This window comes from Salvelinus sp. IW2-2015, linkage group LG26, assembly GCF_002910315.2.
Source record: "Salvelinus sp. IW2-2015 linkage group LG26, ASM291031v2, whole genome shotgun sequence".
Classification (NCBI taxonomy): Eukaryota; Metazoa; Chordata; class Actinopteri; order Salmoniformes; family Salmonidae; genus Salvelinus; species Salvelinus sp. IW2-2015.
This window is the reverse complement of record NC_036866.1, coordinates 9978220-9992325: the sequence shown is the minus strand read 5'-3', so window position 1 is coordinate 9992325 and position 14106 is coordinate 9978220. Positions and strand designations below refer to the sequence as shown.

Below are 14106 nucleotides of genomic sequence, written 5' to 3'. Positions count from 1 at the left end.
ATTCATCATTCTGATTGGGACTGTATGTGTTAGGTCATCCATTCATCATTCTGAATGTTAATAGGGAACATTGAAGCGTTGCATCATWTGAATCACCATTATATCAACAACTTTGGGACTATGTTGTTTATGTCTATGATTCATGTGATGGTATAATTGCTGATGATGTCGTGACTAATTCAGTTTCTAACGCCAAGACTAACGGGCTGAAAAATAGGTTTCTAGCCATGGACAGAAAAAACAAGCCTGATCACATAGGAACTATATTTTCTCTGTGTTATGCAATACTGATGTGCAGTGTGGTAAGCATTGTAGAGCAAACAAGCTACTTTGCATCACAGGTAGACGCAACCCACTGGTGGTGAACGGCCAGGGCGAATTGAGTAACTTCACTACACTACACACAATGTGAACCACAACCTTAAGTCAATCACTTGATCATTGCAACCCGTTTACATTTCATATGACTTTCCTCTCAAATGTCTTTTGGCTTCAAACTAAAGCAAAGGACACCCATAAGTGATCTGACCTTAGGGTTATTGGTGTAGGCTAGATGAAACTGGCTGAGGGGGAGCTGTGCCAATCTAGTGGACAGAGGGTTTAAATGAAGGATAAGGGACGAATGATATGTTATTGGGTTAATCCTTTACTTACGTACTGGCACAGAGACAGAGGGAGGGGTGAGGGTGGAAGATAGTGAGGTCTGAACAAACAGGACAAAGAGATAAGGAAAGCGCTAAGGGTCTAATTCCAAAGTGATAAAGGGTCTCTGCCACCTCACATAATGGGTGCTCCAATATTCAACTATAGTCTCCTAAAGAATAAACAAGACCAGTACAGAGCATTGAAATTGTGCTTTGGTAACGTTTGAAATGTGCAGTGTATATTTAACCGGCATGCCGGTAATGGACAGAAAAGAGCTAGTTGAGTTCGGAAGTGTGTAGCGATCTCTCCAACATATCTGCGACTACGGACCACTTCTTGACATCATTTCCATTTTTGCTCAGAATACAGTTGGAAATTTGGGAGGCCTTTTTCAGACTGTACTGAACAAAAATATAAACGCAACATATAACAATTTCAAATGTTTTACTGTTACAGTTCATATAAGAAATCAGTCCATATTGTAACGGCTGATTTCCTCCTCTTCGTCTGAAGAGGAGGAGTAGGGATCGGACCAAAACGCAGCGTGTTGTGAAGACATGATGAATTTATTTAGACCAGACGAAAACGAAGTACACTTGAGAAATTACAAAACAAAACAATAAACGACGTAGACCGACCTGAACATGAGAACTACATATAAACGAAGAACGCACGAACAGGAACAGACTAGACAAACGATAGAGTCCCGTGTGGTACAAAACTAACACGGAAGACAAACACCCACAAAACACACGTGAAACCCCGGCTGCCTTAGTATGATTCTCAATCAGGGACAACGATTGACAGCTGCCTCTGATTGAGAATCATACCAGGCCGAACAYAAAATCCCAACCTAGAAAATCACACATAGACAAACCCACCCAACTCACGCCCTGACCAACTAAATAAATACAAGACAAAGGAAAACAGGTCAGGAACGTGACACATATAGTCAATGCCATATAGTCAAGGCCAACGACATTGACCAGCTTTCTATAAGAGGGCTATTACGGTGGTTATCTAAACTGAACAAAAATATAAACGCAACATGTAAAGTGTTGGTCTCATGTTTCATGAGCTGAAATAAAAAATCCCAGAAATGTTCCATATGCACAAAAAGCTTCTTTCTCTCAAATTTTGTACACAAATTTGTTTACATAATTGTTAGTGAGCATTTCTTATTTGCTTAGTTGGGCAGGATATTATTTGCCACGCTAATCCATCCACCTGGCAGGTGTGGCATATCGTTGTTTTAGAGGGTCTGAATACTTTCCGAATGCACTGTATATTTACTATAATTTGTTCATGTGTTTCACCTAACCTCATGACCAAAAACACACATTGCTCAAAACGTCATAACCCTCTGAAGTCTTCAGTGGTGTTATGTGGACTGTGTCAATGTGCATTCCATGGGAAGTGCACCCCTATTGATAAAACTAACACAAATGTATGGTTGTATTGGACATGTGAGGCATGCACTTCTATGTTTCCGTTTCACTCTCTGGATGATTCCGACTGTGTATCTCTCTTAGTTGGGCAGGATATCAACCCTGATAACATGGTCTTTAACCCATTAGATATTAATGAAGCCAACAATAGATATAATGATTGATTCAAACTTCCTGAAATTGACCAGAAATAAGTCTATCACTTGCGATTAATATAATGTTAAGAAATTTAACAACCTTTATATCAGATGATTTAATTCCAAGAAATGCTTATTTCCTACCTTTATAATGCTGTTCACCAGTGTAGAACATCAAGAGTGGGAGGATGAGTGTCCATTTTTGTTCATAAACGTTTTCAATTCTTTGTAAGAGAGGACCTCACACTTACATCTGAAAACAAAGTATAAGAACAAATTTACTCACCTACTTTGGATATCCCCAAAAATATATTTGACTAACAAATTCCAAGAAACCTTAAATAATATAAAGTACTTGGAAAATCCTCAATCAACAGTTGAATAAGAAAAAAAGGCATCTACTACTATCCCATCTCAATTTATTTTTGGAAGTAAGACCTATAGTGATCCTGATGTTATTTCATGTGAATTTAATAACTTTTTTGTGAATGTGGGTTCCTCGCTGTCAAAGAAAATTAGCAAAACTGATGGAAATGGGGCCTCCCGAGTGGCGCAGTGGTCTAAGGCACTGCATTGCAATGCTAGCTGTGCCACTAGAGGTTCTGGGTTAGAGTCCAGGCTCTGTCGCACAATTGGCACAGCATTGTCCGGGTTAGGAGAGGGTTTGGCCGGCAGAGATGTCCTTGTCCCATCGCGCACTAGCGACTCCTGTTGCGGGCCGGGCGCAGTGCACACTGACACGGTCACCAGGTGTACTGTGTTTCCTCCGACACATTGCTGTGGCTGGCTTCCGGGTTAAGTGGACATTGTGTCAAGAAGCAGTGCAGCTTGGTTGGGTTGTGTTTCGGAGGACGCACAGCTCTTGACCTTCGCCACTCTCGAATCCGTACGGGAGTTGCAGCGATGAGACAAGACTGTAACTACCAATTGGATACCACGAAATTGGGGAGAAAAAGGGGAGAAAAAATACAAAAATAAAAACAAAAATAAAATACTCATGGAAATCCCTTGGATTATATTAAGKGACATTTCCCTTGTATGCTCAGTTTGACCCTCCTGAGGTGATGGAGGTAATTGGTAATTTAAAGATATCAGCAGCAGGTCATGATGAGAGTGGTGCCTCTTTGGTGAAATCAGTGTCTTCCTTGACTACTGAGCCTCTAATGTATATCTTCACCAAATCTATGGTATTGTTCCTAAAGATTTGAAAATTGCCAAAGTTATCCCCATCTATAAAACTGGGGATCCAAGATCTTTTACAAATTATCGGCCAATATCTGTACTACCATGTTTTTCTAAAATCCAAGAAAAATTGGTGTATAAGAGAATGTTGAAACATTTAAATCAACACTGCATTCTATATGAGCACCAATATGGTTTTCGTAAAAACTACTCCACAGATATGGGTCTTTTGCAACTTGTGGATAAAATATTTACAGCCCTTAACAATCAATACGCTCTTGGCATCTCTTTACATGTATCCAAAGCGTTTGAAACGGTTGATCATGAAATATGACTTTCTAAATTGCATTATTACGTGTTTCATGATTATACATATAATTTATTATAGAGAACAATTTGTTTATGCAAACGGGTGTGCATCTACCAGGGCCAAGATATCCTGCGGCGTGCCACAGGGTTTGATAATTGGACCTTTGTTATTCCTAATCTATTTCAATGACCTTGCTGCTGTGCCTTCTACCGTACTTCCCATTCTCTTTGCTGAGGATACCAATTTGATTTTATCACACAAGAATTTTGATTCACTAATTAATGWAGCCAACTCAGGCATGGCCACATTTTCTGAATGGTTCCAGATAAACAAATAATCTTTAAATGTAAAAAAATCCTACTTTATTGTATTCACTAGTAAGAAATATTGTAAATATATTGTGTTAAGTGTTTCCTCCAAATAGCTTAACTCTTACACACTCACACACACACACAYTTAAACAAAACAAATACTTTTTTCCCCTCGTGATTACTGATCATACATTTATAATTAGTAGGTTTTATTATCTGTTTTAACAAAGCTTTTGTATTTATGTATTGTATATTGCGCTTCCAACCACACTGTTTAAAAAAAATGCATTTGTTTTTATCTGTATTGTTGTTTATTTGGCAAATAAATTAAACTTCTCCACATTTAATTTTCCCCATAAGGGATTTTAGAAATACTTAGGGGTGGCAGGTAGCCTAGTGGTTAGAGCGTTGGGCCAGTAACTGATCTAACTGTTAGATCGAATCCCCGAGCTGACAAGGTAAAAATCTGTCATTCTACCCCCGAACAAGGCAGTTAACCCACTCTTCCTAGGCCTTCATTGGGGCCTACTGGGGTAGGACGTCATTGTAAATAAGAATTTGTTCTTAACTGACTCGCCAAGTTATATTTTAAAAATAATGGCTCTGTTTCGTGGTGTTATGTTCTGATAACCATGTAAATCTTTCTAGGACAAGGTGACTTTTATAAATATATTCACCCCCCCCCCAAAAATGAAATGCAAATGAGGTGCTAATGTGGCTATCATAAAGAACTACAAATGACACGATGATCTGGACGAGACTGCCAAATCGAGGCAAAGGTAAGAATCTCTGGATTAACAATCTAGATTGTTAATAGATAAATGTAGTAATGAATAAATTGGCTACATTTGTTTAAATTGACAATTCTGTGAACTGTCTTGTGCAAGTTTAAATGTATGCAATACCTGTTAGCAATGGTGGCAACTGGAGATGACTGGCACGGTTTTGAGTTTTGCATGATGTCTTCATCAATTAGCATTGACTGCTAGATTTTATGGGTATTATGACATCTCCACTGTGGGGCTCTATGACAAGCGCGAATAAACTCCTTGATGGACACCTACACATGTGAAGCTGTGTTGTTATCCAGGCAGAGACATGCAAGGATAGCCTGGATGACTGGCACTCTGACTTGCAATTCAACTGAAATGGCAGTTGTCCACACAAAATATATGTCAATGTTCTCATAATTTGTAGAAAAAGCTGTTGCGCAGCAACTCACTGCCTTCCTGAAGACAAGCAATGTATACGAAATGCTTCAGTCTGGTTTTTGACCCCATCATAGCACTGAGACTGCACTTGTGAAGGTGCTAAATGACCTTTTAATGGCGTCAGACCGAGGCTCTGCATCTGTCCTCGTGCTCCTAGACCTTAGTGCTGCTTTTGATATCATTGATCACCACATTCTTTTGGAGAGATTGGAAACCCAAATTGGTCTACACGGACAAGTTCTGGCCTGGTTTAGATCTTATCTGTCGGAAAGATATCAGTTTATCTCTGTGGATGGTTTGTCCTCTGACAAATCAACTGTAAATGTCGGTGTTCCTCAAGGATCCGTTTTAGGACCACTATTGTTTTCACTATATATTTTACCTCTTGGGGATGTCATTCGAAAACATAATGTTAACTTTCACTGCAATGCGGATGACACACAGCTGTACATTTCAATGAAACATGGTGAAGCCCCAAAATTGCCCTCGCTGGAAGCCTGTGTTACAGACATAAGGAAGTGGATGGCTGCAAACTTTCTACTTTTAAACTCAGACAAAACAGAGATGCTTGTTTTAGGTCCCAAGAAACAAAGAGATCTTCTGTTGAATCTGACAATTAATCTTGATGGTTGTACAGTCGTCTCAAATAAAACTGTGAAGGACCTCGGCGTTACTCTGGACCCTGATCTCTCTTTTGACGAACATATCAAGACTGTTTCAAGGACAGCTTTTTTCCATCTACGTAACATTGCAAAAATCTGAAATTTTCTGTCCAAAAATGATGCTGAAAAATGTATCCATGCTTTTGCTACTTCTAGGTTAGACTACTGCAATGCTATACTTTCCGGCTACCCGAATAAAKCACAAAATAAACTTCAGTTAGTGCTAAATACGGCTGCTAGAATCCAGACTAGAACCAAAAAATGTGATCATATTACTCCAGTTCTAGCCTCCCTACACTGGCTTCCTGTTAAGGCAAGGGCTGATTTCAAGGTTTTACTGCTAACCTACAAAGCATTACATGGGCTTGCTCCTACCCATCTTTCCGATTTGGTCTACACGTACATTACGGTCACAAGACACAGGCCTCCTAATTGTCCCTAGAATTTCTAAGCAAACAGCTGAAGGCATGGCTTTCTCCTAAAGAGCTCCATTTTTATGGAATGGTCTGCCTACCCATGTGACTCGGTCTCAACCTTTAGGTCTATATTGAAGACTCATCTCTTCAGTAGGTCCTATGATTGAGTGTAGTCTGGCCCAGGAGTGTGAAGGTGAACGGAAAGGCACTGGAGCAAYGAACCGCCCTTGCTGTCTCTGCCTGGCCGGTTCCCCTCTTTCCACTGGGATTCTCTGCCTCTAACCCTATTACAGGGGCTGAGTCACTGGCTTACTGGTGCTCTTCCATGCACCCCTCCTAGGGACGGCATCACTTGAGTGGGTTGAGTCACTGACGTGGTCTTCCTGTCTGGGTTGGCGCCCCCCTTCTTGGGTTGTGCCATGGCGGAGATCTTTGTGGGCTATACTCTGCCTTGTCTCAGGATGGTAAGTTGGTGGTTGAAGATATCCCTCTCGTAGTGTGGGGGCTGTGCTTTGGCAAAGTGGGTGGGGTTATATCCTGCCTGTTTGGCCCTGTCCGGGGGTATCATTGGATGGGGCCACAGTGTCTCCTGACCCTTCCTGTCTCAGCCTCCAGTATTTATGCTGCAGTAGTTTATGTGTTGGGGGCTAGGGTCAGTCTGTTATATCTGGAGTATTTCTCCTGTCTTATCCGGTGTCCTGTGTGAATTTAAGTACACTCTCTCTAATTTTCTCTTTCTTTCTTTCTCTCACTCGGAGGACCTGAGCCCTAGGACCATGCCTCAGGACTACCTGGCATGATGACTCCTTGCGGTCCCCAGTCCACCTGGCCGTGCTGCTGCTCCAGTTTCAACTGTTCTGCCTGCGGCTATGGAACCCTGACCTGTTCACCGGACGTGCTACCTGTCCCAGACCTGCTGTTTTCAACTCTCTAGAGACAGCAGGAGYGGTAGAGATACTCTCAATGATGGCTATGAATAGCCAACTGACATTTACTCCTGAGGTGCTGACCTGTTGCACCCTCGACARCTACTGTGATTATTATTATTTGACCATGCTGGTCATTTATGAACATTTGAACATCTTGACCATGTTCTGTTATAATCTCCACCCGGCACAGCCAGAAGAGGACTGGCCACCCCTCATAGCCTGGTTCCTCTCTAGGTTTCTTCCTAGGTTTTGGCCTTTCTAGGGAGTTTTTCCTAGCCACCGTGCTTCTACACCTGCATTGCTTTCTGTTTGGGGTTTTAGGCTGGGTTTCTGTACAGCACTTTGAGATATCAGCTGATCTAAGAAGGGCTGTATAAATACATTTTATTTTATTTGATGTTATTGGTGGACAAATGACATGGCTCTTCCCACAGTAAGGGTTTCCACTAGTTACCACAGCCACAGTTAAAATTGGCTATATTGTACTAATTCATAAAAACAAAAATGAGCTTTTTAGTCTTTATTTAAGATTAGTCATAAGGTTAGCAGTGTGGTTAAGGTTAGGTTTAAAATCATATTAAGAAGAGAAATTGTAAAAATAGGCGGGGTTTATTACTTTGTGGCTGTGGTAACTAGTGACGACCCACAGTAAGATCCTGACCAAGGCTCCATTCCACCTACAGTATGTCACTATCAGCCGGCCGGGATTCCCTCATGTCTCAGACTAAAAGAGTGATGTAGTGATTTTCTTATTTTTTTGGCAGGAGAAACAGAAAATGCTTCCGTGCCAGGAAGACACTTAGGAATGTGTGTTTTGGCAAAGCAACAGCTGAAAACGAGCAAACTCACAACACTTCCCCCTTAAAATGTCAAGGAAACTACAGGAGTGAAGTTTAGAGGCAGGCAGGTGGGAACCAGACACACACAATAGTAATAGAAGATGACATACGATATTAAAACGTATAGAAGACAACAGGAGCCCGCATGTCCATTTAAAGTTCATAGTAGCAAATCTGAGCAACAAGATTATGACAGTATGATCACTACAAATAAAGCTCTCAGTTCAAGCCTAGAGTATTTGACAGAATCTTCTTTTAAAACAAATACTTATTTAATTGGCCTTGTGGTTACCGTTACCTCTTGACATAACTCTGAGCAGGCTTATTCAAATTGGTTACTTCGGGGGGGGTTAAAGCATTAGGCCAGTAACCGAAAGGTTGTTGGATCGAATCCCCTGAGCTGACAAGGTAAAAATCTGTTGTTCTGCCCCTGAACAAGGCAGTTAACCCACTGTTCCCTGGTAGGCCGCCATTGTAAATAAGAATTTGTTCTTAACTGTTAAATTAAAAAAATACTTATCTGCTATGAATGTTTTGCAAATATCATGGGATGTAATTCAGCAAAGTTAAGTGGATTTAGATAGGACTGTCAACCTTTGTGATATGAGAAACCAATTACACTTTTGCGCAGCAAAAGCCCCAGCTTCAATCTTCGACATACGGTACTTCTTCTTCTTCTTTTTTAGCACGCTACTCGGCCTACACCGTTTAAGCTAGAAACGCCGTTCAAACATTATAATGTGCGGAATGGTCTCACTCGAGTTGCTTGTATACAACCTTTGATATCTTTTATACTTTTTACGTTATTCTTTTTTGTTGTTGTCCTCCATCCGCTTGTTATGGCATTTCCTCAAAATTCTAAAGCTCCCTATTGTGACATCATCACTTCCAACTGACATTCTCTGTAAATGCAATAATACAACTTTTGACACAAATCAGCTACTTTGACCACTTTGCAACAACTTAGAAAAAAGTTTGAGCGTTTACATCATCGTCTACTTCTCTGCTACTCAAATCTGCCGTTTGAACCAAAAGAAATATATTTGTTTTCATAAATGTTTTTCAAGAGCACATACTGAACATGTACCATAAATACACAACATATCTTTGCTGTTTTTTACAAAAAAATATTTCAAGAGTCTAAATAAGAATACAAGTTGGATAAAGCCACAGAAAAATAACAGAAAAAAATGACAGAATAAGACCTGTACGATATGTTAGGAACTCTGACCAGACACCTTCATACCTATGCTGTCTATGTTGCAAGATTGATGTAATTCTCTCCACGTCAGCAAGTTCCCCGCATATCTTTCGAGGGTGCATGTTTATTTTTCCAGCATTTTGTTACACATTTATTTCCTTTCAGCTACTGAAAGATAATCCATCAATTTAAATGGAGAGGATTGGAGTATATCCACAGGAACAATACCAAGAAGGAGATGACATGGGTCTAGTTGAATAATAATACCTGTGATGTCCTGAATAACATGGAGAATTTCAGACCAAAAATACCAAAAATTATATTCTGATAAAAGTTACAGCTGTTTTAGTAACCGCATCAACATTTTCTGTAACTTTTTTGCAAACAACTGCCGTTTTGACCACTACCCCAACAATTTAGACAAAAAGTTAGAGGGTATGAAATCTTCCTCTACTTCTCTGCTATTCATATCTGTTTGCGGAACCAAAACATTCACTACAGATCTTACGGTACAGCTGTAATCGAACCCACAAATGCTGATGCGCCAGATACACAACTAGTCTAAAGAAGGCCAGTTTAATTGCTTCTTAAATCAGAACAACAGTTTTCAGCTGTGCTAACATAATTGCAAAAGGGTTGTCTAATCATCAATTAGCCTTTTAAAATGACAAACTTGGACTAGCTAACAACGTGCCATTGGAACACAGGAGTGATGGTTGCTGACAATGGGCCTCTGTACGCCTATGTAGATATTCCCTTAAAAATCTCCAGTTTCCAGCTACAATAGTCATTTACAACATTAACAATGTCTACACTGTATTTCTGATCAATTTTATGTTATTTTAATGGACAAAAAAAAAAGAAAATGGAAATTTGTAAGTGACCTCAAACTTTTGAACAGTAGTGTACATCACGTTTTGAAGTTCACTTTCCTTGCTTTGTCTAACAACACTATCATGAATCTAGCAAATTAGTTTTGTRRGTCAGAGTGCAGTATTTAGTTCATATAGAAGCACAAATGTACTGTATGTTAGCATGTTTCCTCACACTTGCTTAAGCCAAAAGAGAGCAGTGTTGTCAAGGCTACTGTTGCCTAGCAATGCTTGACTGCTGGAATGAATGTCTTTCATAGCTCTTCAAATTCCCATGATTTGTCAATCTGTTTCAGAACAAACAAGCTAGCGTTAAGATTAAGAATACTTTCCCGGTCTGGACAACCTGGAACGATAAAGCGAACATTTCTAATGCTTACTTGCTTCATCCTCCTTTTCCAGGATCATGCTCCATGCTCTAAATAACTCAACTGGCTAGTTCAAGTTAGCTTTATTGTTCCAATTGGGAAATTTGTTCTGCAGTCAGGGTTAAAAAAAACAAAAAAACATTAAAAACAGTGACGACCATACAACTGATATACACATAACATGAAACAAAGAGATGGATAAAAAGGAGCAATCATCGTGCAAAAGTGCAGCAATAAATAGACATTTCATTTCGTGTGCAGATTCAGAAAGTTTATGGTCTGTGGGATAAAAGAGTAATTGTATCTGTTGCAATTGAGTTTGGGAAGTCTAAAACGATGACCTCAGGGGAGAAGCTCAAAATGGTCAAGGAGGGGGTGATCAGGACAGTCTAGGATACTGTCAGCTCTCCTCACCACCTGCGTTCTGAATGTCACTGAGTGCTGTGCCTGTTGCACAACGATGATCTTGCTGGCCACCTTAACCACCCTGTCCAAACTATTTTGTTGCAAACATTAAGATTGCCAAACAACGCCACCATCGAGAACATCAATACAGATTCAATAAAACTCCTGTAAAACAGTTTGCTTGTCTCTAAAGAGAAGAATGGKCTGTACCCCTCCGATTGGATAAAGCAGATTAGGAATAGCTCCAACCAATAAAAAGTTACAGCTGTTTGTCGGAGTTTAGAGTGACAAAAAGTTGCTAGCTGACGACTACTAACCGGTCTCTGTGTCATCACTGAGCAGCCTAAACGGAGCCGTTGCTATGGATACTCAGACACAGAGGGTAAAAATGATTCCTTCCAGTTCTCTGCTGCCAATGACTGKAACGAATTGCAAAAATCACTGAAGCTCGAGACCCATATCTCCCTCACTAACTTTAAGCTCCAGCTGTCAGAGCAGCTCACAGATACCTGCACATGTACATAGCCCATCTGTAAATAGCCCATCCAACTACCTCATCCCCATACTGTTATTTATTTTTTTGCTCCTTTGCACCCCAGTATCTCTACTTGCACATTCATCTTCTGCACATCTATCACTCCAGTGTTTAATTGCTCAATTGTAATTATTTCGCCACTATGGCCTATTTATTGACTTTACCTCCCTTATCTTACCTCATTTGCACACACTGTATATAGACTTTTTTTCTCTATTGTGTTATTGACTGTATGTTTGTTTATTCCATGTGTAACTCTGTGTTGTGTGGCACTGCTTTGCTTTATCTTGGTCAGGTCGCAGTTGTAAATGAGAACTTGTTCTCAACTGGCCTACCTGGTTAAATAAAGGTGAAATAAATCCAATAAATAAAAATGACGAAGGTGAAGAGAGTGACCACAGTTACTGACCACAACCACACAAATATTGACCAYACAACAACTAAATCACACAACTACAGACCACAACCACACAACTTCTGACTAGGGCTGTTGCGGTGACCGTATTACAGCCACACCGGCGGTCACGAATCATGAAGGCAGTCAAATTCCACATGACCGTTTAGTCACGCTAATTAGGCTTCTCCAAGCTCTGATGCTGCTGCTGGTCATTAGTAGCCTACCAAACTTGATAACTGTTGCTACGCAGCACTCTATTGTCCCTCTAACCACTCTGACATCAATGCAAATGTATTTGAAAATMTAATCAAACACTTCATGAGGGCCCATGAGCTCATGTTGAGCAACATTTCTATAGGCTATGCAACTGCCGGAGAAAACAGAGTGATGGCCGCTGACAAAAAGACGAGGATCCCATCAGCTTTCTATAGGCTAGGCCTACTATATTTATTTCTCAACTTTCCTAATATTAAGCACATTGCTTCTCTTTACAACAGGAGTATAGCCTACCTGGCTGGCATGAAAATAAACCATGGTGAAAAGCGTCTTCCATTCACTATTTAAGTGCTTGTGAATTATATATTATCACTTGTGAATTATGTCCAGCGTAAGAAACAATGCCTTTTTTAGCGACTTTTTCTAATCATAATCGCACACCTCATGTAGCCTTGCCCATATGCCTATATGTTTTAATTAGTTTGTATCACAACTAAAGTGGCCAAATAACTTCTTAGAATTAAGCACATTAAACCGCTTTACAAGGGGTATAGAGCCTAACTGGCATATATAAGCAGCGTGTGAATTTCAAGTTTGGTGAAGATCATTTTCACCATAAAAATGCACCCTTATAATAAAAGCATTACATGCATAATTGCATTTGCGGTCACTTTTGATAATGGTGTTTTCCGCTAATGGAACATTTGTGCTTATAGCCTACTACCATGTGTGCATTGCTGCACTTATAATGTGAAGAAATAGCCTAATAGTTTATCAACATTTTAAGCTAAACGTTCTGATCTGTTGCATCAGCTACATTGCATAAAAACGTTTTTGGGATGCTAGTGGTTGTATTCACTTGGGATCTATCGCATCCCACAACTGTCACAGACTATGTTTGGAATATTTATTTCTAGGACAGAATAGGTCGACTTTTGTACTTTGGGGGATAGTAGATTGACATAGGCTAGTGGTGTTGCTGTTCATTAGGCCTACTCATCTTGTTGGCTGACAAAAAGTAAATGTGGACAGTTCTTCCAATACCTTCAATATGCACCTCAGAATTGGATAAAGACACGTGCAGTTGCGTCCCTGATGTGTCTGTCTTCACTTGTAGCCTGCAAGAAAGACCCAATCACGTGACAGAGAGCCATGTGAGTGAGAGTCGCTTCGGAATGCGCGGCACTCAGGCCCGCAAAAGGCATGGAATTTTTTAGGGTGCATTACGGCCAGAAAGGCGATACCGCCGTGAAATTCAAGGCATATTAAGTGCTTGTCAAATTATGAATGAGAGACTATTGAAGTGTGTACAGCCTGCGCAAAAAAACAAAGCAGAGCTCATGCCTTTCAAGCGACTTTTTTCAAATCATCATTCGAGTCTCATCATTCAGCCTTACAATGTATTAAAAATCAAAACATATAGCCCAACGTTTGTAGAACAACTAAAGTTACATGCTGACTAAACCGGACACGTGCGTGCGCCTGTGTGCGCCATCGCGGGCATGTTGATTTTGTACTCCAAAACCAGACACGATTAGGACACGCAGGTTGAAATATCAAAACAAACTCTGAACCAATTATGTTAATTTGGAGACAGGTTGAAAAGCATTAAACAATTATGGCAATTTAGCTAGCTAGCWTGCTGTTGCTAGCTAATTTGTACTGGGATATAGACATTGAGTTGTTATTTTACCTGAAATGCACAAGGTCCTCTACTCCGACAATTAATCCACAGATGAGAAAGGAATTCGGTTTACCGTTTTGTCATCTCTCCTCCTTCCTCAGGCTTCTTTTTTACTTCTTTGAACCCTTTATATGGTGGTTGGCAACCAAATTTACGGTGCATTACTACAAAGGACTGGAGTGTGGATGTCAGTTCACCTTTCAATCACCCATGTGGGTATATGCTCCTAAAGACCTACGAGGAGATGGGAGAGGCCGGACTTGCAGAGTGTTTAGCGTCACAAATAGAACCTATTTCTATTTTAGTGCCTGGCCACGCAAACGCTCGCTGAGGCGCCC

General features: G+C 40.3%; 1 protein-coding gene across 3 annotated transcripts in view; it reads right to left on the bottom strand.

Moving 5' to 3' along the window:
* The window catches only part of arid3a (AT-rich interactive domain 3A), an 83762-nt gene that overhangs the window by 39636 nt on the left and 30020 nt on the right, over positions 1-14106 (bottom strand). Inside the window, exon 2 of one of the 3 annotated variants that reach the window (XM_070435094.1) lies at positions 2375-2483. The exons of the other annotated variants lie outside the window; for them this stretch is intronic. The gene's annotated coding sequence lies outside the window, so the exon portion shown is untranslated. The remainder of the gene's footprint in view (positions 1-2374; positions 2484-14106) is intronic. 3 annotated transcript variants of the gene reach the window in all.